Source organism: Podarcis cretensis (genome assembly GCF_951804945.1).
Source record: "Podarcis cretensis genome assembly, chromosome: Z".
Lineage (NCBI taxonomy): Eukaryota > Metazoa > Chordata > Lepidosauria > Squamata > Lacertidae > Podarcis > Podarcis cretensis.
The window spans coordinates 26,833,554-26,858,237 of record NC_137184.1 but is presented as its reverse complement, the minus strand read 5'-3'; the positions used below and the strand labels follow the sequence as shown (position 1 = coordinate 26,858,237).

General features: G+C 40.8%; 1 long non-coding RNA gene across 1 annotated transcript in view; it reads left to right on the top strand.

Moving 5' to 3' along the window:
- Positions 1–7,426: 7,426 nt before the first annotated feature.
- LOC307207746 overlaps positions 7,427–24,684 on the top strand; it is a 480,701-nt gene continuing 463,443 nt past the window's right edge. The window contains exon 1 of the long non-coding RNA XR_013834822.1: positions 7,427–7,484. This is a non-coding gene — a long non-coding RNA (uncharacterized lncRNA). The remainder of the gene's footprint in view (positions 7,485–24,684) is intronic.

The following is a 24,684-nucleotide window of genomic DNA, read 5'->3' as shown; positions in this document are numbered from 1 at the left end:
AAAGATACGATAGCCACTTATCTCAAGGGCTGTCACATGGAAGAGGTTGCATGCTTGTTTTCTCCTGCTTTGTAGGGTAGAACCAGAACCAATGGCTTCAAGTTACAAGAAAGGAGATTCCAACTAAACTTTCTGACAGTGTTTGGCAGTGGAACAGACTCCCTCAGAAGGTGGTGGCCTCTCTTTCACAGGAGGTTTCTAAGCAGAGGTTGTATAGTTATCTGGTTGAGATTCCTGCATTGCAGAGGTTTGGACTAGATGACTCCCAGGGTCCCTCCCAACTCTACAATTCTATGATTCTTTTGGGGGAAGCCACGGCTATTAAAGTTGCACAAGAGTGCTTTAAAGGTGTGACCAAAAGCATAACACTAAAAAAAAAAAAATACCTAGCATTTAAATTGACATGAAATCACCAGTCCTACAGGCCCATCTAAGCATATTATATTGCACTCTGCATTAAAATGCAAACTGTACTGAATTCCTTCAGCATCCCTATCACAGATACTGTATTGTGCATGCAAATGACTTTGCAACAGCGCAAAGGGTTAAGAGATAATATACAATACCTTACTCTATGTAGGATATCAGTTTCACACTCTATGTAGGATGTCACTTTAGCACAGTCTGGTTCAGTACATGGAGCTTTTCTGACCTTGACAGGGCAATGATCACCTATTACTAACTTAACTATGTGCAAGGTCTGTTGTGTCCCACAGTAACAGGCTGCACCATGAAGAAAGAACATATTGATTTTACTCCTGGTTGTCAGTCGGCATTTATTCACTTCACTGCATTGCACACTAGGAGCAGCTGTATTAGAAGCTTTCCATGCTGATCACTGAAATATAAGCTATTGTATCATGTATGAACAGAAATCTCTATCAAATCTAGGAACTGGCCTGCCATTGTGAAAAGAGCCCTGCATTCCAAAATCTTCTTATAAACTCTTTATACATAACAGTGCTGTGACCTCAATATTGCGGATAGCAAAATGGGAGCATTGGAAGGTGCCTAATACAAACCTAGCCAGATGGGCAGGGTATAAATAATAATAATAATAATATTTTTTTAATTATTATTATTATTATTATTATTATTATTATTATTATTATTATGTCAGGCCACTGATTAGCAGCAGCCCTTTAGGATTTCATGCAGAAGTCAGATGACTATGAGGCGACTAGAAGTCAGGCGAGTGCTGCTGCCCCACCACACAGTCTTCTACTGCTTTCAACACTGACTGGTTGAAGAGGGATTGTCGTCGTTAAGAAAAGAAGTGAACAAATATAATAATTTAAACTGAGAAGACAGGAAGCTACCTTGTACTGAACCAGACCCTTGCCCTATCCTTTTGGCCTATTGAGCTACATCTATAATGTCCACACCAGTGGTATGAAACCTCTGCCCCTGTGGATATTGTTAGACTCCAGTTCCTATCAGCCTCAGCCAGCACAGCTAATGCCTGGAATTATAGGAGTCACAGCTCAATTACCTCTAGAAAGCTCCAGGTTCCCCACTGCTAATTTGCAATGACTTTCAACAGTTCTTCTTTCCAAATTCTACCTGCTGATACTAGGGATTGAATTTATTTATTTATTACATTTATATCCCACCATTTATCCAAGGACCTCAAGATGGAGTACATGGCTCTCCTCCCTTTTTTTTATCCACACAATAACCTTGTGAGGTCAGATAGACTGAGACCCTGGGAGTTTCATGGCTAAGTGGGGAATAGAACCCTGGTCTCACAAGTCTTAGTCCAACACTCTAACCACTCTTCTACACTGACCTAGGACTTTTATCATTGTGCTGTGGGACTGAAACCTAAGCTCTTCCACTCTGCTACAGCTTTCCCCACAGCTTGTGCCCTGTAGTGTTCATAACAGCACCACTGTTATTTCTGCTCACACATTTTGCAGGTTTCTGATGAACATCAAGAAAATCCTCCAAACTCCAGCTTGACCAGAGATGACTGTACCGACAGAAGAAATGTGATTGCAGAAGCCACAGGAATTGATGCCTCTGTTGTACCACCTTCAACAGTGAAGAACTGCCATCTCCTTTCAGTCCAATTTTGATGGATTCAAGGCAAATCATTGAAAAGTAACACTTATTACAAAGTCATTTCAAGCTTGCATCTTCTATAATAGAATGCCCCTTCAAATGCTGCTGACTTTTAAAGAGGGGGATATTTCAGATAATGTTAAGAGTAATTTTGCCCACCATTGGAGTTCCCACCTTAAGCACTTGGAAACTCTTCTCTTGCAGACAATTGAAATACTGTAAATGGTTTTGGTAGAGAGAGAAAGAGAGAGAAGTAGGCAAAGATCACATCAGAACAACCTGCGTCAGCTGCACTACTCCTTCCTTTTACATGGCCAGGTACCACCAACTGCCCAGTGGGAAGGATCCTGATGACTTGCACTTTAATATTTTAATTATACTTCTACTAATTTAGGGAATATATTTTATGCCACTCATTCTTTTTAAGCTTTCTATAATTATTATGATAATTATTTTATTATCACATAATTTTATTCTTCCCACTTTTATAACTTCTTTAATTATTACTTTTAGCTTAATATTGTGTTGGAATAATTTTATAAGTGCTCCAATGAGCTCAATATTTCTATGTTAATTGTGTTTTGTGTACACATTCTGGAGTATTTTGATAAACTTGGTATCTAGTTTATGCTCTTGGTATCTAGTTTATCAGCCTGTGTATCCATTTTTCTTGCTTCTCCTTTCCCTTCCGATATCATCCTACTTGCCACTTTGGGTTTGTCATTCATGTTTTCTTCCTTCATTTTTATCCCTAATCATTACTTCCCTGCTGAACTGAATTGCCATTCATGAAAACAAGTACGTCCTATCTGGGCACAGCCACTGATTTCACCTGCTGAGAGGAGAGGCTGTTTTCTAGAAGTGTGAATTCAACCCAGCAAGAGAGAAGCACCCAGAAAGCAATAGTGACAGGAGACAAAACGCATACACACATGAATCAGTTGCCAATCTAAAAGATGCAAAACTGACTTTCTTGAGGGAATGAAGCAGCACCACTCTCCAAAGATGATGGAATATGATGATGTCATTGTTTGACTTTAGCATATTGAACTTGCCCCAGACTTCCTGCAGAAGGTCCCAGGTCCCAATCCCTGGCATCTCCAGGTAGGGCAAGAAAATAGCTGTATTTGAAACCCTGGAGAAACTCTGACAATGAGTATAAAACAGGGGTGGGAAAACCCTTTTCAGCCTTCTGGGCCCTTCTAGCCAATCTTCTGGGGGCCAGATGTCAGAGGTGGGTGTTGGGATACTGCCAGGGAGACGGAGGCATCAGGCAGGCCCCCAGTCATTTCCGGACGATCACCGGTCTCCCGTGGGACAGCATCAGTCAATTAGTGACACAAACCTCAGAGACATTCCAAGACCCGTGCACACCCTTTCAACAGAGTCTCCACAACGAAAGATTCCGACAGGAGAACATATTTACAGCTTTATTGAACGTAGTTCAGAACAAAGGAAAAACATGACTGCTTGCCTCCGTGTCCAGGAAAACAGCCAGAACAAAAGCTATATACAAAATGGAAGTTCCCAGCAGAAGCTGGATGTGAACAGGCATGTGACACACAACAGCCTGTTCCCTTAAGATGGAACGGAACTATCCTAACAGTGAGCAGGGCCTGAAGCAAAGGTGGGCAAATCAATGAAAGTATATATTGCCTTTGTACAGTAGGTAATATATACTCATGCCCCCCAGATTTGGCAGATTCAGTCTGTGCCACCCCAGAGGCCACCCACCTCAGCCCAGGTGCATCTTCAAAGCAATTTGGAGGTTGGGCTAAGGCTTGATAAATGGGGTTTAAAACTTTATTTTAACATTGATGCTTTGTTTTGAAGAATGATCATGGGCTTGGACAATATTTATTCCAAAAGGAGTCAACTTCTAAGCATCCAATTACTTCATGCTGTGCAATATTTATAACTACAACATAAACCTCATCCTTATTTCCATTGTGTGCAGCTAGCTCACTTGCTGGCACCTTCGTTAGTGGGATATTAAGGCAGATTACAGCTTTTGTGCTTTTGCTATGGAGCCAAGAGATAGGAGACCAAATGTGGCTTTGCTGTATCTCTTGAATTAACCTTCCCAACAGGAACCAGCAATTTACTTGTTCAGGAAAGCCTTGGCAATCCTTCACAATTTGCCTCTAGAAACAGCATCCCCCCCCCCCCCATCTACAGAGACAAATGAAAGGAATTAAATATTTAAAGTTTTCCTGGTGATAATAAAATAGAGCTAACCTCAGGATTGTCTTGTCAGAAGAGCTTCAGCAAAGTTAACAGTGAGGCAACCTGGCACTTAAGTTATCAGTTAATGACACTGAAATTACTTAATAGCAGGTTCTAGAAAGGATTATTTTCCTTTTCTGTTTTTTTTTTTTTTCTTGCCTCAGGAAGGTGCTTAATTTTTTACATGTTTGTATCCTGTATAAAAGTCTATACAGGATAGACTTGAAGATTGGCTGCTTGTCGTTACATCACATAGATGGAGATGGTGATGATTACAATTTTATTAGGAACAGATTATTATTAATAACTATTTATTGTTAAAATAGATTATTGCTATTTATTTATTAGCCATGTTTTGCCATGGTAATTCAAAGAGACTTACAACATTTTAAGCAAAAAGCAAACACATGCATTAAAACCAGCACTAAGAAAAAAAATCTGAAAGTCAATTCTATTTTTAAAAACTAGTTTAAAGCATCCTACTCACATAAAAAGGCCATAGATAATTAAAGCCAACGACCTGATGAAAAAGGAATGCTTTTGCTTGGCACCTAAAGATATATAATGATGGTACCAGGTGAGCCTCCCTTGAGAGAGCATTCCACAAGTGGAGAGCACCACACTGTTTAATTATCTGTTCTAGGACCTTTCCTGGTATTGATGACAAGCTCAGCAGTTGGTAGTTACCTGGGTCTCCCCCCCCCCCCTTTTTGAAGATGGGGACAACATTTTCCCACCTCCAGTCCACAAGGATGTCCAAGAATTCTAAAATATTATAGACTGGGTCTCTGAGATCATATCTACAAGCTTCTTTAGAACCCTTGGGTGCAGCTCATCAGGACCTGGAGATTGGATTTTATTCAAGATAGGTGTTCCCTTACCACCTCTTTTACTATCTTAGGTTTAGCTCCCTCCTTGCATTGTTTGTTCTGTTATCACCAGGTTGGTCTCTGCTTTCCTTTCAGGTGAAGGTAAGGCAAGGTAGGTGTTGAGCAATTCCACTTTCTGTCTGTCTCCCAATAGCATTTCTCCATGCACTTACTACTTCCTTGTTTTTCCTCTTGCTTCAAACATAGCTAAAGAAACCCTTTTTTATTAGATCAGATCCATACTTCACAAAGATTTGATTTCTCAAGTATCTGCCAAAAGAAGTCATATTCTAGAAGTCATATGCGGGAAGTAGCACGTTGTCAGACACTGTTCCAGGCAGGGCCGGATTTAGGTTTGATGAGGCCCTAAGCTACTGAAGGTAATGCGGCCCTTTATATGTCCAGCTGTCCTTTGTCAACAACAAATTGTCACAGTTTTGTGTGTTGAATATATGCTATACAGTAATTTATGGACCTAATAGGTATCTAAAGCCATTTGCACACAAGCACATCCAGGTGTTTTTTCCTTTAAATTTTTTTGGGGGCCCAAGAGAGTGGGCCCCTAAGCTATAGTTTGTTTAGCTTATACGTAAATCCGGCTCTGGTTCCAGGTAGGCATTTGTGAAAACATAACAACATATTTTGCTCTGTTCAAGCTAATATCTGCATGAAGTCACATGTACTAGACATATATTACTGTGTGTACAACAGGAGTGACTAAACCGCTGGCCTCCAGATATTGTTGGACTACAATCCTTAACCATAGGGCATGCTGGCAGCTTTGGGTGTTGTTGGAATCCAACACCAGGAGGGCCAAAGGTGTGTTGGAATCCAGACTGTTTACGTTATCCATTTACTAGCAATCTTAAGTAGGTCTGTGTATAGACCATTCTCACCCCAGAACCTTGATCTGACCTGGGCCAACCCAAGGACTACCTAACCCACCCTGGCTCTATCCTCAAAGCAATTTGTAGATGGGGCTAATGTTTAATTAGTGGTTTTAAAACCCTAATTACACATATGATCAGGAGGCTTCATCTCCACACACATACACATACAACTGAGACCTCTCTCTCTCTCTGTGTGTGTGTGTGTGTGTGTGCGTGTGTGTGTGTGTTGTTCTTGCAGGGTACTCCTCTTTCATGTGCACCTTAGTTGCAGAGAAGCCCCTCAGGAAGTACCAGAAACCTACAGGATGGCATCTTTTGCTTACTAACTGGTAAGCAAAGGATTCCATCCTATGAGGTGCTGCTTCAGGGGGCAGAGCATTGGGCCTGAAGGAGAGGCTGGGTAGGAAAGCCTTCACCCAAAGGCATTCAACCTGCTACCCTCCATCTAAATGTACCACCTACCTTCTCCAGGGAAGATGCAGCTGGTAAGGTAGGTCCCTCCTACTCTCCTAGGCTTTTCATTCCCACCCTTCTTCTCCTTAGTGTCCTGCCCCTGACAGTTCCAGATTGCTGTTGGTCAGCCAGCATGACCCATAATGATACAGGGATGTCTCAGGAAAACTTAAGCAACACCCAAATCAGTGCAAATTGGTTCAGAACCTGGCCAGTTTCTTTGAGTGTTACTCAGCTGAACAGTAGATGCAGTAATCTGGCCCTCTGGGTTCTTGACTAAGGTTACCAGACGTCCCCGTTTCCCGGGGATAGTCCCCGGATTTACAAATTAGTCCCCTGACAAAATCCTATCATTCCTACTGAAGTTGAAAAGTGTCCTTGGATTCATTGGAAAAAAACCTAGTAACCTTATTCTTGACCAAGCTTGTGCTTGTGACTTGAAAATGTAACAATAACAACAAGTAAGTAAGTAAGTAAGTAAGTAAGTAAGTAAGTAAGTAAATACATTTGAAAGATTCTTGAATCTTGGTGAAAGTGTAATTAACTTGGATAGCAAGCTAGAAAAAACTGGAGGCTTTCCCAGAATATCCTCAAGGATTCATCAGAGCCTTCCAGTGTCTCAGAAAATACAGAGCATGCCAATTTAACGGATGAACATCTCATCTAAAAAGAAGGCTAATACTGTTGGGTTATCTTTTTATTCAACTAAATGCCAATTTAGTTTTATTGAAATGCACAAATCAGGGAGGGAAGAACGGAGTGCACCAATAACCAGTTGCTCAAACTCCCGCGACCAACAACTCTTTGAGGCATTTACTCATTAGATAAATAGATGATAGACAGATAGAGCCTATACATATTATAGGGTATCATTTTAGGTGAGCTCAGTATACTGTATAACATGGGTAGGCAAACAAAGGCCTGGGGGCCAGATCCGGCCCAATCGCCTTCTAAATCCGGCCCACGGATGGTCCGGGAATCAGTGTGTTTTTACATGAGTAGAATGTGTCCTTTTATTTGGATTATTTTGGGGGCATAGGAATTTGTTCATTCCCCCTCCCAAAAAAATATAGTCTGCCCCCCCCAACAAGGTCTGAGAGACAGTGGACCGGGCCCCTGCTGAAAAAGTTTGCTGACCCCTGCTAAGGACATCTAGTGCAGCTTAGCAACAAGTAATCCGGCATAGTCTTTCAATGCTTGAAAATCACTAGAGCAGTTAAATTCTATTGCTTCAGAATGAGTACCTGGTTCTGTACTACCACTCTCCTGTTACTCCTACTCTTTGCTTCCTGCTGTTCAGCCAGCTATCAGACCAAAAAAGAAGAATAATAGGATCTGCTCTTCTGTCTCATGACTGCTAGTTTACGCAAAGGCTTTTGTGAACTATTTTGTTACATGCTTTTTGAAAGTATATAATGTCTACTGGATCATCCCCATCCACGTGCTTGTTGACATCCCAACAGATTGGTGAGACAGAATTTATCTTTTCGAAAACACAACTGATTGCTCTCACACTGATTAAAGTAGTGAGGCATGTATTAGATTAAACTTGGTCTGCATGTTCTACATTAACAGAGATCTGCAATGCAAATCAGCTCTGTGGGAACTAACTTTGCTGCTAGCACAGCTACTCTGCTAGATTTTTAAAATTGTACTAACACCGTTTCCCTCCTTGAGCTGATAAGATATGCATTTGTCACTTTTACAGACACTCATGTTGTGCAGCATCCTTTTTGTACACAGCATGTCCAATGAAAATAAGATTTCTCTCTCTCACAGGAGGCAGTGATGGCCACCAACTCACATGGCTTTAAAAGAAGATTAGAAATACACATGGAGCATATGACTATCAAAGGCTACTAACCTTGCTAGTTATGTTCTCCCTCCATTTTTCAGAGGCAGTGCAAGCTTCTGAATACCAGATGCTGGAAACCGCAGGAGGGGCAAGTGTCATCGTGCTCATGTCCTTCTTGTGGGTTTCCCAAAAGAGACATCTAGTTGGCCACTGTGAGAACAGGATGTTGGGACAGATTGGCCTGATCTTGCAGGTTTTTCTCATGTTCTTAAGTCAAATTAATCAGGGATTGTGTAATGTTATGTCAAAACAATATTTTGAGTTGTGTTTTAATGTTTTAACCTGCCCTGAGACCTTAGGGTGAGGGGCTAGAAATAAATATTGTCAGTTTTACTCAGAGTAGACCTATGGGAAATAATAGACACGACTGACTTAGGCCTATTAATCTTAATTGGTCTACTCAGAGTGTAATAGCTTAATTGGAAAATAGGAACGACAAAAAATTCTGTCAAAATGGGAAACAGTATCCAAAATTGCGTCTGTTTGTGTGTCCACCATGCAAACAGGAATGGAAACCAGGCAGGCAAATACAGTCGGCATTCATTGTCTTCATTTTCATTTTTTCTGCCAGTAATTTGTTCTTCTCATTTTCCCCCAGAACATTATTGATGACAGCACATTGAAATGAATGGTTTGGGACCACATGGCAATAGCATAATTAATTACATTATTAAATTTGGCCCCAGTGAACGGCTAGTTTTATTATATTGTTTTAGTAGAACAGCAACAGTATAGAAGCAGTGCTGCCTGCATCTTATAAAGTGTGGGATATAAAACAATGCATTTTGGATCCCTAGATACGATACACATTTTATAAAGCTCCAGGATGGCTGCTTAAGTTATCATAACTGTTAGCCACCACCAAAAACACTCTCCAACATTTCATGGGCAGCTGTTGATCACTGGGAAGAGATGATAAACAGGTTGCCTGCATTTGTATATTGCAAGAAAGGTGTGTGCTGTTGTTGACACCACAGTGGTAGGCACAGCTCAACAACAAAGCTCACTTTTTCTCCCGGTAACAAATGATAACTGAATAGAACATCATCTATACTAGCATTTTGTTGTTGTTGTTTAGTTGTTTAGTCGTGTCCAACTCTTTGTGACCCCATGGACCAGAGCACGCCAGGTATGCCTGTCTTCCACTGCCTCCTGCAGCTTGGTCAAACTCATGTTGGTAGCTTCGAGAACACTGCCCAACCATCTCATCCTCTGTCGTCCCCTTCTCCTTGTGCCATCAATCTTTCCCAACACCAGAGTCTTTCCCAGAGAGTCTTCTCTTCTCATGAAGTGGCCAAAGTATTGGAGCCTCAGCTTCAGGATCAGTCCTTCCAGTGAGCACTCAGGGCTGATTTCTTTAAGAATGGATAGGTTTGATCTTCTTGCAGTCCATGGGTCTCTCAAGAGTCTCTTCCAGAACCATAATTCAAAAGCATCAATTCTCCGGTGATCAGCCTTCTTTATGGTCCAGCTCTCACTTCCATACATCACTACTGGGAAAACCATAGCTTTAACTATAACTATATATTTGTTGGCAAGGTGATGTCTCTGCTTTTTAAGATGCTGTCTCCCAAGAAGCAGGCGTCTTTTAATTTCGTGACTGCTGTCACCATCTGCAGTGATCATTGAGCCCAAGAAAGTAAAATCTCTCACTGCCTCCATTTCTTCCCCTTCTATTTGCCAAGAGGTGATGCAACTAGTGGCCATGATTTTAGTTTTTTTAATGTTGAGCTTCAGACCATATTTTGCGCTCTCCTCTTTCACCCTCCTCACTTTCTGCCATCAAGGTTGTGTATACTAGCATACCATGCACAAACTCATTAGAAGCTGACCTAAATCCATCTCTTCCTATTTCATTGTAACATGGGATGTTTTCTGATGTTTCTAATTAGCTCAGCAGAGAGGCCCACCTCACTTTCAGTAGGAAAAGTCAATTCACACTCACTCGTGCTGTGAGCTACAGAACAAGTAATTTTATCCAGCTAGAGGAAGAAGTCAGTGTTAATTATAAGCAAAGCTACTACTGTTTTAAACTTTCTTTGCTTTGGCAAATTGAGCAGAAACATTTTGCAGAGACAGTATTTAGATGGTCATATTCCCTACATTCCCAGTTGAGAACATTCTGCAAAGTGCTGTAATAAAAGGCAAATACTTTTTTTCCTAGGACACCCTGCTTCAGGTCAATACAAAATGCAAACCAAGTGCTATATGTAACCTAAATTGGTCAGTTGTTTTGCAGTGGAAAGAACTAGCATAGGGAGAAGCAACATATAGGCTGTAGGTCTGTGGTAGAGCACATGCTTCACACGCAGAAGCTCCCAATGTCAATTCTTGGCATCTCCAATCAACCGGATCTAGTAGAAGATGATAGAAAAGATCCTTCTCTACTTGAGACCCTAAATAGCTGTTGAGAGTAAAGACAGGACAAATAATATGATCTAGTATAAGGCAACCTCCCATGTTCCTATCTTAGTGCTGCAACTAAAAATGTGGAAACAGGCCCATCATCAGCAGTCATGACTGCACATCCATCTGGGTTCTACACAATGGCAGCGTAACCACTGCTGAAATCATGAACAGATGTCATGGTGCTCATGTAGACATTGTGGTCTATGTGGCTTCCTTTAATCTCCTTCCAGACCCACCAGGCAATATCAAAGATTTTGAGCCCTACCCATGTTTCCTAAGGAGGTCTAACAAACTGAAGGACATCATCCTCTTTCTATGCTCCTTCCGATGGAAAAATGTATATGGGGACAGGTAAGTTTCCATAGGGGTTTTTTTTTGTATTAGTGGGACTGGGGGTATTAGCTATGTATGTGCGAATAGACTAGTTATTGTCTCACCTTTATTCTTATAGACACACGCCTGCTTTAAGTTGTTTACATACTGTCTTCTATTGTATGTTATTTACTACAAAGGTATATCTTAATTATGCATTCTCAACATATTTTTAATTTTTAATTTTCCTTATTCTACTTGTTAATTCAGTGCAATTCTGTTACAATTGATTTTGACAGCTCGATGACTAAGCTCTTTAGCAACGAAACATCTGGTTACCGGAACGACGTCTGAGCATGGAACCACTGGTATATCACAAGTGGACTCTTTATTACTGTGTTTGCAATTGTTTAAGATAAAATCTATTTTGCAAAGGAAAGAAATGGGCACTGAGCCACTGATAAGTGACAAGTGAACTTTATTTACTGTATTCACAATTGTTTAAGATAAAACCTATTTGGGAAAGATTTTTATGGACATTTATTGTTTGTTTACAGATAGTTGCCTTGGTGATATTATCTTGTGTCAATTACAACAGGATCTATAGCACATCTCTCACTCTCTCACTCTCACTCTCTGGACTACTATGTGGCAACCGTGAGGAGGAAGAGGAGTAACCACCATCATTGGATTTACTTAAGCCTCCTGTGTCCTATACATTTAAAGTAGCATCATGCCATTTTAAAAAGTCATGGCCTCCCCCAAAGAACCCTGGGAACTCCAGCTTCACAGAGTGATTTAACAGTCCACTCCTCTTCCCAGGAAACTCTGCCAATTGTAGCTCTGTGAGGGAAATCAGGGCCTGCTAACAACTCTCAGCACTCTTAGCAAACTACAGTTCCCATCATGCCTTTTTGGGAGGGGGAGCCATGGCTGTTCAAAGCGGTATGATACTGCTTTAATTGCATAGTTCAGATTAAAGTTCTTTTTGTTTGTGTACCTTTTGGTTGAACTCCATAACAGATTGTTCAAATCAACACTTTCTATAATCAGAACACAAACTGGATGTTAAAGTTAGGTTTCATTTAAACAAACAGCTTCTCTGCAGCTAATTCCAGAGATACAGTCCAATGACAGTACAGTAAGCCAGTGATGGAGCACTGTATGGGATTTATTCCTATTGTATCACACTAGATATCTTGTTAACCATTGCCAAAGAGACACTAATTGGGCAAATAACAGTTGTTACTATCTTCCAGGATGATTAAAAAAAAAGTGTGAATATTGCTGGGAAAGGGTGCAGAGGGAGATATATACACATACTGTAGAAATTATATTAAGTAGACAAACCACATCCAACTGTGCTAGTTTAGTTAACAGCTGCTTTGTTGGAGCATTAATGGTCCACAGTAAACTAACAAACCAGAAGTTAATTGCTGGCAATTATTGGTTTCTTGGGGAGCATAGTCTCAATAAATCTCAAATATGTTGGGCTGCAAAGTAACCCAACTGTTGTGTTAACATGAAACGTGGCAAGGGTATGGGTCATCTATCTAATAAGTTTGACTCTGGGGGCCACAATCCAATGGCCATTCTTAAACCTATTGAGATAATTGATTTCAGTGGATTTAAGCATGCCTAACTCTACACTGAAATCCCGAGGAAGTTCAGTTTTAATTGGAAAGCAAAATGTAAAAGACAAGGGATTAATTTAAGCTTCCACTTTGGGGCAGAAGGAAGAAAAACATTATTCAAAGCTCCTGGTATAAGGAGAGTTCCATACTATGCAGTTGTATCCAATGTTAGTCATATACCCCTTCTGCACTATGCATTTAAAACACTATGATAGTACTTTAAACAATCATGGCTCCTCCCCAAAGTATGTGTATAAAAGTATGTAGCATGACCTGTTTCAGAAGTGGAGACTTCACTGTTCCTCAGTCATTTATTCTCATTGAAAGAAGTGTACAAACATTTTAAAAGCAACTTTTTTTTTTTTTTGCAAAACCTTTAATATTTCCCAGGGAGGAAAGATCTCAAAAATGAACAGATAAAGGTTACTGCAGGGGTTATGAAGTTTAGGTATAGAGGCCAAATGCAGCAATGTAGACCTCTCTGGCTTTTGGGATTTGCCCCGGGCCGTACATCTATCACTAGCCTTGTTTCATACCCACAGTTGTTTCTGCTTTGCTGGACTGTGTGCAGATGGGATTAAACTCCTAATAACTTATGAACAAGTAACTAAATCTGCCTCTACACAACTGGAAAATAAAATATAAATATTGAAATGACTGGGACTGCAAGCAAATGAAGACAAACAACTGAGATAAGGAGGCAGTGGAGAGGAAGACACATAACTCAAAGAAGGAGATGGCAACAAATGGGGGGCGGGGATGGAAGAAAAACAAGATGAAAAAGACACCTGCAAAAAAATAACACAGCAAAAACAACACAGAGATGGCTTCTTCTCTGCCTGAGGTCCCACTAAAACTACTAACTGTTAAGTTTGACCAAGAGCTATGAGCTCTGTAACCAAAACAGGCAAGAATAGGACAATTATTATCTTTTTTTTTTTTTTTTTTTGCAGTATAACCATGTAAAACAATTTCTGCTTCTGGGGAGAGCAAGTTAATATTTATGTCCCCCAGTTTCACATTAGCTTATGAATATTTTGGTCATGAAGAAAGAGACAGATTAGTCTGCTCTCAACCAAAGGTGTAGGGATTATTCTGATGGGAAGACTGGTGGGGGGATTAGGGAGTGGGAAGTTTGAATGTTGAAGTTACTCCCTTTTGGAATTCTGATCATCTTTATTTTGTGCTTTTGGAATACGATGATAACACTGAAATTACTCTGATGCATAATAGATCTGTTGCCTGGTATATGGTGCATAATTTTAAATTAACCTTATAATGTCACACTTAACTGCAACAACTTGGAATGTAAATGGAATGTAAATGGCCTGGGCACACCAATTAGAAGAAGAAAGGTATCTGCTTTAAAGCAGGATAACCTAAACCTTGTGGGGTGTGTCCCCCCCAAGATACACTTTAAAAAGAAAGAAAGAAAGAAAGAAAGAAAGAAAGAAAGAAAGAAAGAAACACAACACCGGTACAAAATCCATCCTCCCAAGTGGATGTGAAGATTGGTACAGCTCACAAGGTAGGGGATGAACAATCTGGATTTTTCCAAAATTTGATTTTCAATTGAAATTTGATTTTCAACTGAAATAAATACTAAGTGACCCTAATGGAAGATTTATCTTCCTTGGTTAGATAACTCATGACTGACACAACACACACAACAAAAACGATTTCTAGATTAAACTTTTACATTACTGCATTCATTTAAACAAGGTGAAGTGGTAAAAGGTGGTGAGTTAAATCTTGTGCTTAGTGATTATTTTTATAAAGGCAGAAAATCTCACCTATCACAAAACCTATGAAAACCTTATTTTAAAACATTCCTCTACATCATATTACATCAACACAATTACTTCAATGCTTGGTGCAAAGCCAATGCAGACCTAAGATACAATACACATATGTCAGCAATATAGAAAAATTATGCCAAATTGGATTATTTATTAATCACAGAAGGCTTTATCTCTCATGTTCACAACTCTGAGATTGGTCTTCTTAACATCTCAGACCATGCCCCTGTTATCACCAGAATTCTATGGGGAGTAGACAAATCTAAACCTTTCTATTGGAAAATAGACCCCTATTTTATTTTATTACCACAAAGAAACTTCTTAAAGAAATTCAGGATTATTATTTTTAAGATTAATGATACAGGAGAACAATTTGGAACTCCTTTGTGGTTTGGGACACATTTAAAGCTGTACTCTGTGGCATACTTATAAGTGAAAGAAGCAGAAGTAAAAAAGAGAACCGAAAGGCAAACACCACTTATTCAGGTAATACAAGATCATGAAACTAGACATAAACACACACAACTCCAGAAAAAGAGGAGAACTTAGATCTCTAGAAATTTCACAGATACTTAATACATTTCAGAAGATAAAGCAATATTATTATGAATTAAACACCAAAAATTCTGCCCTCCTAGCAAGACAAGCAAGTACCACCACCACCCCATAAAACACGAAGGAGTGTCAGAGTAAGGTTGCCAGATATTTTTCAATGAATCCGGCACACTTTTCAACTTCAGTTGAATTCAGTGGATTTTGTCAGGGGACTGATTTATAAATCTGGGGACTGTCCCCGGGAAACAGGGACACTTGGTAAGCTTATGTCAGAGGAGATGGTGGAAGAGGGGCCAACAGGACATTTACTTGTTCCAAGTCTTACCAATAAGCATACCTATGTTAATTTGGATAGATAGATGATAGATAATAGATAGGTAGATGAGACAGAGAGAGAGAGAGATTCATGAAAACAAGAGACTTTGGCTGCCTCATAAAACCCTCTATAAGGTCAAGAAGGAAGGAGTATAGCAATACCTAACCTAAAATTGAAGATTCCACGCACTTACACAATATCCTTTTATTTCACAAGGCTCAGACTAGGTCCCATGATAAAAATAGAGGATGATAGAGGTCAAGACTTGTTGCATTCACTCCCTTATCAGAAAATGAGCAACAAAACACTAGAAGACATTATTAACCCCTTTCTAAAATCAGATATGATCCTATGGAGGTAATGGAGAATGAAACTTTTACCTTTTGATTCCCCTTTAGTCCCAGTTACTCAACGCTCTTCCTTTCGCATAGCAGCCAAATCAAGCTCATTTACTAGGTGGGAAACAATTGGATTATTTAAACTCAGGGACATTCACACTAGTAAAAAGCCCCTTACAGCCCCAGAAATAAATTCTATATTGGGAGATGTGGCTGGTTAGAGATACATCAGATTTTACCTTTAGTAAATCAGCCAAATTTAAGGACTCAAGTATTATGTAGCTTAAATAGTTTTGAGCAACTACTCAACTCAACCAACCCACTGAAAATGGGAATCATCTCTCAAGTATATAAAATTCTTACACAATGCTTCCTCTTGCTTCATTAAGACTAAAATGGGGGAAAGATTTTAGAGAACAATTAGAGAAACAACTCTGGGAACAAATTTGGAGTAAGCTACCATTTGGATCCATCTCAATTAGAATTCGAGAAACTGCTTTAAAGATAGCACATCACCGGTACATATACCCAGCCAGATTATATAGAATTAATCATAACACATCCAACCTTTGCTAGCGGGAATGCAATTTACTGGGCACTCTAGTACACATGTGGTGGTTGTGTCCCAAAATTATTCCCTCTTGGGAAAATGTTTTTCAAACCATTAATCAAATGATGGGGCAATAGCTACAACTAAACCCCAAAATAGCCCTACTATATTTCATTCCTCATATTAATAACATAACCAGTAAAGACCTCATCCTCCAGTTATTAACTGCAGCTAGATTAGTGATGGCAAAAAATGGAAACCTTTAAGTGCTAATCTTTTTGAAGCCTGAATTTCATAAGTATGGGACACTGTGCTTATGAACAAATTAACCATTGCAAAAAAGGAATATTGATTGGGATGGGTGGTAAGACTCACATCTTTTATACAATGTGCTGTCCTTTTATTGACATTGTTAAGACAAACATGGTTTTCAATTTCCATCAACTCATGGAACCTTATGGAGAGACACTTTCATCAGATTGCTTTTCTTGGAACGTCTAAAACATCAGCCACTATTTTTCTTTCTGTACAACTACTAAGCTTTCTTTTCTTTGTATAGGTATGTTTTGTTACTTTAAATTAAAAATGATTTAAAAACACACAGAGACACATGTCAGCTTGGCAATGTAACATTCTCCTGATGCAAATAACCTAATTTTACAGAAAGGATTTAGCTATCATCAAAGAGTTAGGCTTCATATATTAGATATCCAACAGAGTCAAATTCATAGCAAGCCCACTGAAATTAATGGACTTCAATTACTTAAGTCCACTTATTTCAATGGGTTTGCTTTGAGTACGATTAACATTTGACATCATCCACACTATTATACAAACTGTGCAGAGTGATGGAAGTGATAAATATTTTAAAATTAAAATCTTTCTATTTTACTTAGCATCCCAAATATTGTAGAATGCCACCCCCAGCAATCCCGTCCCCCAAGAAATCAAGTAGGTAATGTTAAACAAAGTGGTCTCAGAATCTGGTTGTATTCACAAGGCCAAAGAGAAATCTGTTGCAAACAAAATGATTTTTCATAAAACAGAAGGAGTGGCCTGGTGTTATATTTTTGAAATACAGTATACTCACAATTTATGTGGGGGTTACATTCTGAGGATTGCATCTAAAGCCAAAATCGCATATAGTCAAACATATTGGGTGTAATAGTGGGTGAAATTGCCAAAGTCTTTTCCTCCGGATGGACATCCCCTTTCTGTCCCTTTCCTTTCCTTTCTGTTTTATGCGAAGTGCATAAAACTGATTGTGCACAAGTTAAATGTATATAAATTGTGGACTTTGTATGCGTGTGAACACACACACACACACATCCATACATAAGCAAAATCTACATCCTAACCTTTTTATTTAAACCTTGAAATTTAACAATATCGTCTGCCTGGCTGAAACATGCTCACTTGAATATTATTACCAAGTTTGAATAAGGGATCATCAGAAATATGGTCTGCATTCAGCATTAGTCATACTCAAAAGTAAACTCATCACAATTAATACACATTACCAAATTAGGCTGATTAATTTCAGTGGGTATAATAGAGTTAGATACAACCCTAAGTATCGATGCTTTTGTTGAGAATATTTAACATCCATGAGTTTCTAACACATCATTCTTTGCTTCCACATTCATTTATGCTTCAAAAATGACAAACAATGCCCTTATTCAGATGAACCCTGCATTACAAAAAAAGCAAAATGAATAATATTCAGTCTTTTTTTTCCTATTCAGAACAAACGCAATGTCAGAGAAGAACCTCAGGACAAGAAAAGGAAAAACAAACAAGGCAACTGATTATATTCATCTCTATATTCCGGGGGGGGGGGGTGGCGGGAGGAAATGAAGACAACAATTTCTGAAACACTCAGTAACTCCCTTGTATATCTTTGTAAACATCCTGTTTGCAGTTTCCTCATCACTGCAGCAACTGCAATCTGAGCAAAACTGGATCATTTCAAACTCTCTCAATTAAGCAGTAAGAAGAGCAACTTGTAATGGAAGGCAGAAGTGCCCCAGAAAAAAAGTTTATGAAAAGTCGCGATGAAATATTCATGCATGCCTATGAAAATATAATAGTACATTAACTCTCGGCATCATTTTGAATACACCAGAGCACATTCTCTTCCTTTGCAGCACACAATCAATTTATGATAATAAGTTTGGGAAAAGTAACAATGCAGCCGCTAAATATACATAGCAGCTGTTTCTGCCTGAAAATGCTTCATTTTTACGGTTTATGACATGGGCTCTTTTATGATAAGGGAACAGCTGCAAGTTACACCAGCTGCATCTTCACGCTAAATACGTGCCTCTTAACAGTCAGGTGAGAGAAAGGAGACCTTTTCTGTACTTTCAAAAAGCACTCAGGGGTAACACCTTTCTAAGGAATGCCATGAAGGTCATTGGCAACTCAGTCTCCCTCAAGGTCTTTCTTGTTTTTGTTTCCATTCAGGAAAAGAATGGCACAAGGTCTCCAAAAAGTCAGCAACAGCCATTGCAACAGAAACAAGTGGTACCCGACAGAGAGGTATTGAGAGAGGATGTTTGAAAAGGGCTTCCTACCTGAGACAAGTTGCTACTTCCCCTCATGCCTGGACCCCTAGATGTTGCCTCTTCTCCATAATAGCAGAGATACCATATATTTCTTTAGAAAGAAGTGGGAGGGGGTGAGGGAATACTATTGGTTGCTGCCTCCTCCTTTCAAAGGTTACTTCAAATGCCTCTCTCTTCCCCCCTATTTATTTCCTCTGCCTCCCAGAAGAGGCGTTTAGAAGGAGAGTAACCAAAGTGTTTATCCTGGCTTGCTTGTGCAATAACTGCTTGCTCCCTGCAGTATAGCCGGCATGATGTGCTGTGCATACCAAATGCAGTTTGCATTAGGCAAAGCTTAGCAGTTTGTCAGTCCCCACCTTCTGTATGTATCAGAAATGCAGACTAGCTTATTGGAGCGATGGAACAACACAGCGGCACAGACTCAAGGAGACAGACGACAGCTCTGACTTCCACAGAACTGCCTTGGTAGTGTGGAAAGACAGGTTCAGTGGGGAAATCCTAGGCTATATTTCATCACATGCAGCCCCTGCAGAACACATACCCCCCACAGCAACCCGGCTTGTAATTATATAGACATATGAAAACACGATCAACACCAGCGGAGTACAATGTTCCATGTTTCTCTAGATGCACACAGTGGATGACAATCGGAGCCAGAGGTAATGAAATGCTGCCAGTTTTGAAATGCATTTTGCTTGCTTCCATCTCTCAAAGCAAATAGGAAGACAAATAAAAAGGAGACACCTCCCCCAAGGAAGAAGCTTAAAATGTTAACAACATAATTACACTTTATATACATGAAGGACTACAAAGTTGTGAAAAGGCATTCTCAATTTGCTGAGCCTGTGTGAAAATAATCTCAAGCCATGCAGCTGATTCAGAAATAGGGATGGGGGGGGGGAGAAATTTGATTAAACTCCAATTTAAAGGCATACCTACCAAATGCACATTTCTTGAAACCATATGTGAACAGAAATGCACTCATATTTCAAAAATTGCACTCCTCAAAATTTTGCAATGCACTCCTGCAAAATTATGTCTACAAAAATGTATATGTGTTATGTTAAAGTGTGCACATAAATGCACATATTAGTGAGATTAACATTAAATTTTCATTATACTGGGGAAACCACTTTGCAAAAAATAATGCATTAGACAGAATTGCATACAAAATGTGGTTATTAGGAGAAATCTGCACATAAATGCTGACAAGTATTTATAAGGATTTTTTAAAAAAAATTAAAAGAAAACCACTCAAACACATGGCTGCAGAAATGTGGGTAATTGTATTTAAGGTTAGAAAAAAATGAGAAATTGAGAGAAAACAATATTGACATATCTGTCCATCCATATTCAGAAATAGTACTGCAAGCCTGGGAAGTGGTGATAGCATTAGAAAGATGATAATACCCTCAGCCACCTCCCTCCCAAATAGAATTGAATTCTTTGGCACCAAGAATTCTGAGAGACAACATTAATCTTTTTGGAGGGAGGGTGCGCTTTCTATAAAGATGGCAACATCTTTTCTTTAAAAAGTTCTTCACACACACCCCACACACATAGAACCATAGTACTGTAGAGTTGGATGGAATCCCAGGAGTCATATAATCCAACCCCAGCAATAAAAGAACCACAGCTAATGAATCCCTGACAGAAAGCCACCCAACCTCTCTTTAGAAACCTCCATTGAAGGGGAGGCCACCACCTTCTGAGGTAGTCAGTTCCACTGTCAAACAGATCTTACCATCACAAAGTTATTCCCAATGTTTAGTTGGAATCTCCTTTCTTGTACTTAAATCAGGTCCCACCCTCTGGAGCAGCAGAGAGCAAGCTTCCTCCATGTGACAGCCCTTCAGATATTTTAAGATGGCTATCATATTGTCTCTCATTCTTCTCCAAACTAAACATTGCCAGCTCCCTCAAGCCTCATAAGGCTTGGTTTCCAGACCACTGATCATCTTGGTCACCCTTCTCTGTGCACATTCCAGCTTGTTCCAGTTTGTTGATTTCCTTCTTAAATTGTAGTGTCCAGAAGTGGGCACAGTATTCTAGGTGTGGTCTGACCAAGGCAGAATAGAGTCGCGCTATTGCTTCCCTTGATCTGGACACTATATTTCTGTTGATGCAGTATCTGAAGAAGTGTGCGTGAACATGAAAGCTTATACCCAGAACAAACTTAGTTGGTCTCTAAGGTGCCACTGGATCGTTTTTTGTTTTTTTAAAAAAATTATTTTATTCTGACTGCGTCAGACCAACACGGCTACCCACCTAAATCGAGAACTCCATTAGCTTTTTTAGCTGCTGCATCACACTGTTGACTCATGTTAAGCCTGTGGTCTACTGAGACCCCTAGATGTATTGTCAAGCCAGGTCTCCCTCATCCTATATTTGTGCATCTGATTATTTTTGCCTAAGTGTAGAACCTTTCATTTGTCCCTATTGTAATTCATCTATTGAAATCCATTTAGAAAAATATTGAACAACACCAGGCCCGTGGGGCACCCCACTCATCACTGCTTTCCAGGATGACGAGGAACCATTAGTGAGCACTCTTTGGGTTTGGACAGTCAACCAGCTACAACCCCCCCAGCAGTAACATAGTCCAGCCCACATTTTACCAGCTTCTCTACAAGAATATAGCGTGTTCTCCTTCAGGGAGAGCACGTGTTGCGGTGGGGTCTACTGAGCCACCCCCTTTGTTGCTGGGTAAGTTCTCCAGGATGGCCAGGGGGCATTTATTGGATTGCCGAGTTGCTGGGGGAAAAGTTATGTTGCAATTTTGGTGGGAGGGGTAAAAGGTTTAAATACTCTGCACGCAGCCTTGTACTTTCTCTTTTGCTGCGTGCAACAGATCACCTGGAGCACTTGGACCGTCTGGAGGACAGTGGAGTGATCTTCTCATTGTCTCATTGTCTGGTTACATTTCTTTTTTCCCCCTTCTTTTTAATCTTCTCTAGTCCCTTAATTAATTTAATTCCCCCCCCCTTTTTCCCCTGTTTGATTTCTCACCCCACCCCTTACCCTGCCCTGTGGGAAGATTCTCCCTGTACCTGTGAGCGCTGCCTGTGCATAATCCTCCTTGGCTTGCCTTTCCCAATAGGGAGAGAGCCCCCCATTAGGGGCTTTCTTTTGCAAAAAGGTTTTCCCCATTTTCACCTGTTTAATTGTGGGGCTACTCAGGGCTGTTCCCAGCTTACCTGGAATCACTTTCATTTATAGTATCCCCATAGGTTGGCTGTGCTGTTGGCCAAATTTTAATCTAGTCTTGGGCGGGAGCACTATTTTGAGTTCCTTTAATATTGCAATGAGACAAAAAAGGCAGAGAGCAGATGCAGGGAGGCCTGCTCGGCCTGCACATATCATTCAAGCCTAAGCCTGCTACAGTTAGCAGTACAGTAAATTGTTAAGTCTCTGTGACATGTGACTCATTCTCTCTCTCAGAATGTATCTGTTTGTTTGCAGGCTCCCTTGTTGCTAATGTATATCTTAGGCAGACAGAGTGGAGCCAGAGGCTCTCCGTGCCTCCAATGAGCACTCTTTGTATGCTCTTTAACTATGCTGTTTCTGAACAAGTTTATTTTCTTCAAGTTTGTTTTTCCCTGATAGTGGCGACTGCCATTTTAGAGATGAGCCATTGTGGCTCAGTGGCTAGAGTACAGGACTAGGACCTGGGAGACAGGGTTCATATCCCCCACTTAGCCATTGTTATAACAAAGCAAAACAAGCTGCTCCTTTTGGACTATTTTGTTGCTGGGTAGTTTGGCCCATTTGTGATATTGCTCCCCCAAAAATAACAAAAAAACCCAACAACTTTGGGTTTCTTGAGGGGGTGCTTCCCTCTAGAGGGCAAGCAGGGGTACCTGGACAGGTGGTGGGCTGCCTCGAGTTTGTTATCTCATTGGAAACATATATGTCTGGCCTGGCAGGTGATCCTAGGGCTTGGCCCGCTTGGCCCTAGAATTTGATGGCCTCTGGCAGCGTTTCTGGCCTGAATAGTGTCCCCATGTGGTGCACAAGGCATTGGTTTCACCTGTTCCTCACATTGTTTAGGTTTTTTCTTTTTGCAGACTATGACAGGGCCTTTGCAGATGCCTCCAGAGCTTGCCTCTCCTGCAGAGGATGACTTGCTGATGCCCCAGATGCCTTCTTCCAGAAGGAAGCGTCTTCAGAGGCAGGAAAAAGCGGAGCAGGGATGATGCTTACACCTCCTTGCAGGTAAATCACCACTGGGCTCTGATGATGATTCAGACATCACCTTGGACCTCTCCAGGGGTCAGGGTGAGGCTGTTCCAGGTCTTTGGGGATCATCCTGGATAGCTCAGCTGGTCAGCGTATGGTGCCGGTAATGCCTAGGTTGCAGGATTGGTCCCTGTATGGGACAGCTGCATGCACCCTCATCACTCTACCCGGACACTGAGGTCCAGCGCCGAGGGCCTTTCTGGTGGTTCCCTCACTGTGAGAAGCCAAGTTACAGGGAACCAGGTGGAGGGCCTTCTCGGAAGTGGCACCTGCCCTGTGGTACACCCTCCCACCAGATGTCTACTACCAGACTTTTAGAAGACATCTAAAATAGCCCTGTTTAGGGAAGCTTTTACTGTTCCTTCCAACCCCACTATTCTATAAGTGGTAATTCACTATGATGGGAATGTTAGACGCAGGGCTGCCATCATCCCCTTAGCTCGCTAGGATCACAGGGACGGGGACATGTGGACCACTTGCGCAGCTCCACATTTCAAATGGAAATTCCCTGAGCAATAGAACCGGAAGCTGGTATGCAGGAAGCTGGCCCGGTGGCAGCTTTGTTGGGACTTCTTTAGGGTTTCTGGCCAGTGTTGGCCCTGTAAATTTACACTTCATGGTGGCAACACAAGGCAGGGCATCTTGCCCAAGCGGGGGCTGGCAAGCAATAACTCAATACCTCTTGCCCATATTTCCATAAAAATATCGCCCTTGAAAGTCTGGCTAAAAGGTTATCTAGATGGGTCAGTAGCTTTGTGCTTGTGGGAAGGGTTTTTCCCAAGGTTTGGGATTCCTCTGGCTTTTCAGCCAGTGGCTCAGAATACAGCAACTCAAAAGCCAGTTAGAGAGCTACCTGTGGTAGCCAGAAAGAAGGTTAGGAAGCAGCTTGCATTGGGACGTATGGTGGGATCCCCTTGATACTCCTTCTAGTCCCAATTTTCATTTATCCCCTTTGGGGATCGTCCCTAAGAAAGCCCCATATAATTCCATCCATATTTATCGCATCCCAACGGCACCTCAGTGAATGATGCTCTGTCTCCGGAATTGTTCCGTGAAATATGCATCTTTGGATCAGGCAGTTGAGCTTACCAACAAATTGGAGGAGGTGCCTTGTTGGCATTATGCGATATTGAATCGGCTGTTAGGCTACTGCCGGTTCACCCTCAAGATTTTAAGTAGTTAGGCTTTAATTGGATGGTCCTTATATTGATAAGGCGATGCCAGTGGGTTGCTCAATAGGCTGTGCAGCACTTGAGTCCTTTAGTGCCTTTCTGGATTGTACATTGCGAGTCAAGACTCGTTTAACTGGGGGTATCGTTATGTGGATTATTTTACTGGCTGGTTCATGTGACACCAGCCTCTGCTTAGCTTACTAGATGCCCCTTTATTCCCTGAGGAGCTGGGTGTTCTGTTGGCAGTGGAGGACAGTGGGTCCTACTGCCCCTTTTAACGTATTTGGGGGCTAGCCAGATACCGTTGCTCAAACATCTGCTTGCCTGTGGAAAAGCTGTTTGCCTTGAAGGATGTTATTCTTGTAATGCTTCCTCTGAAGCAAGTGTTGCTTTGTCAGATCCTATCATTGCTAGGTCAGTTAAATTTTGCATGCAG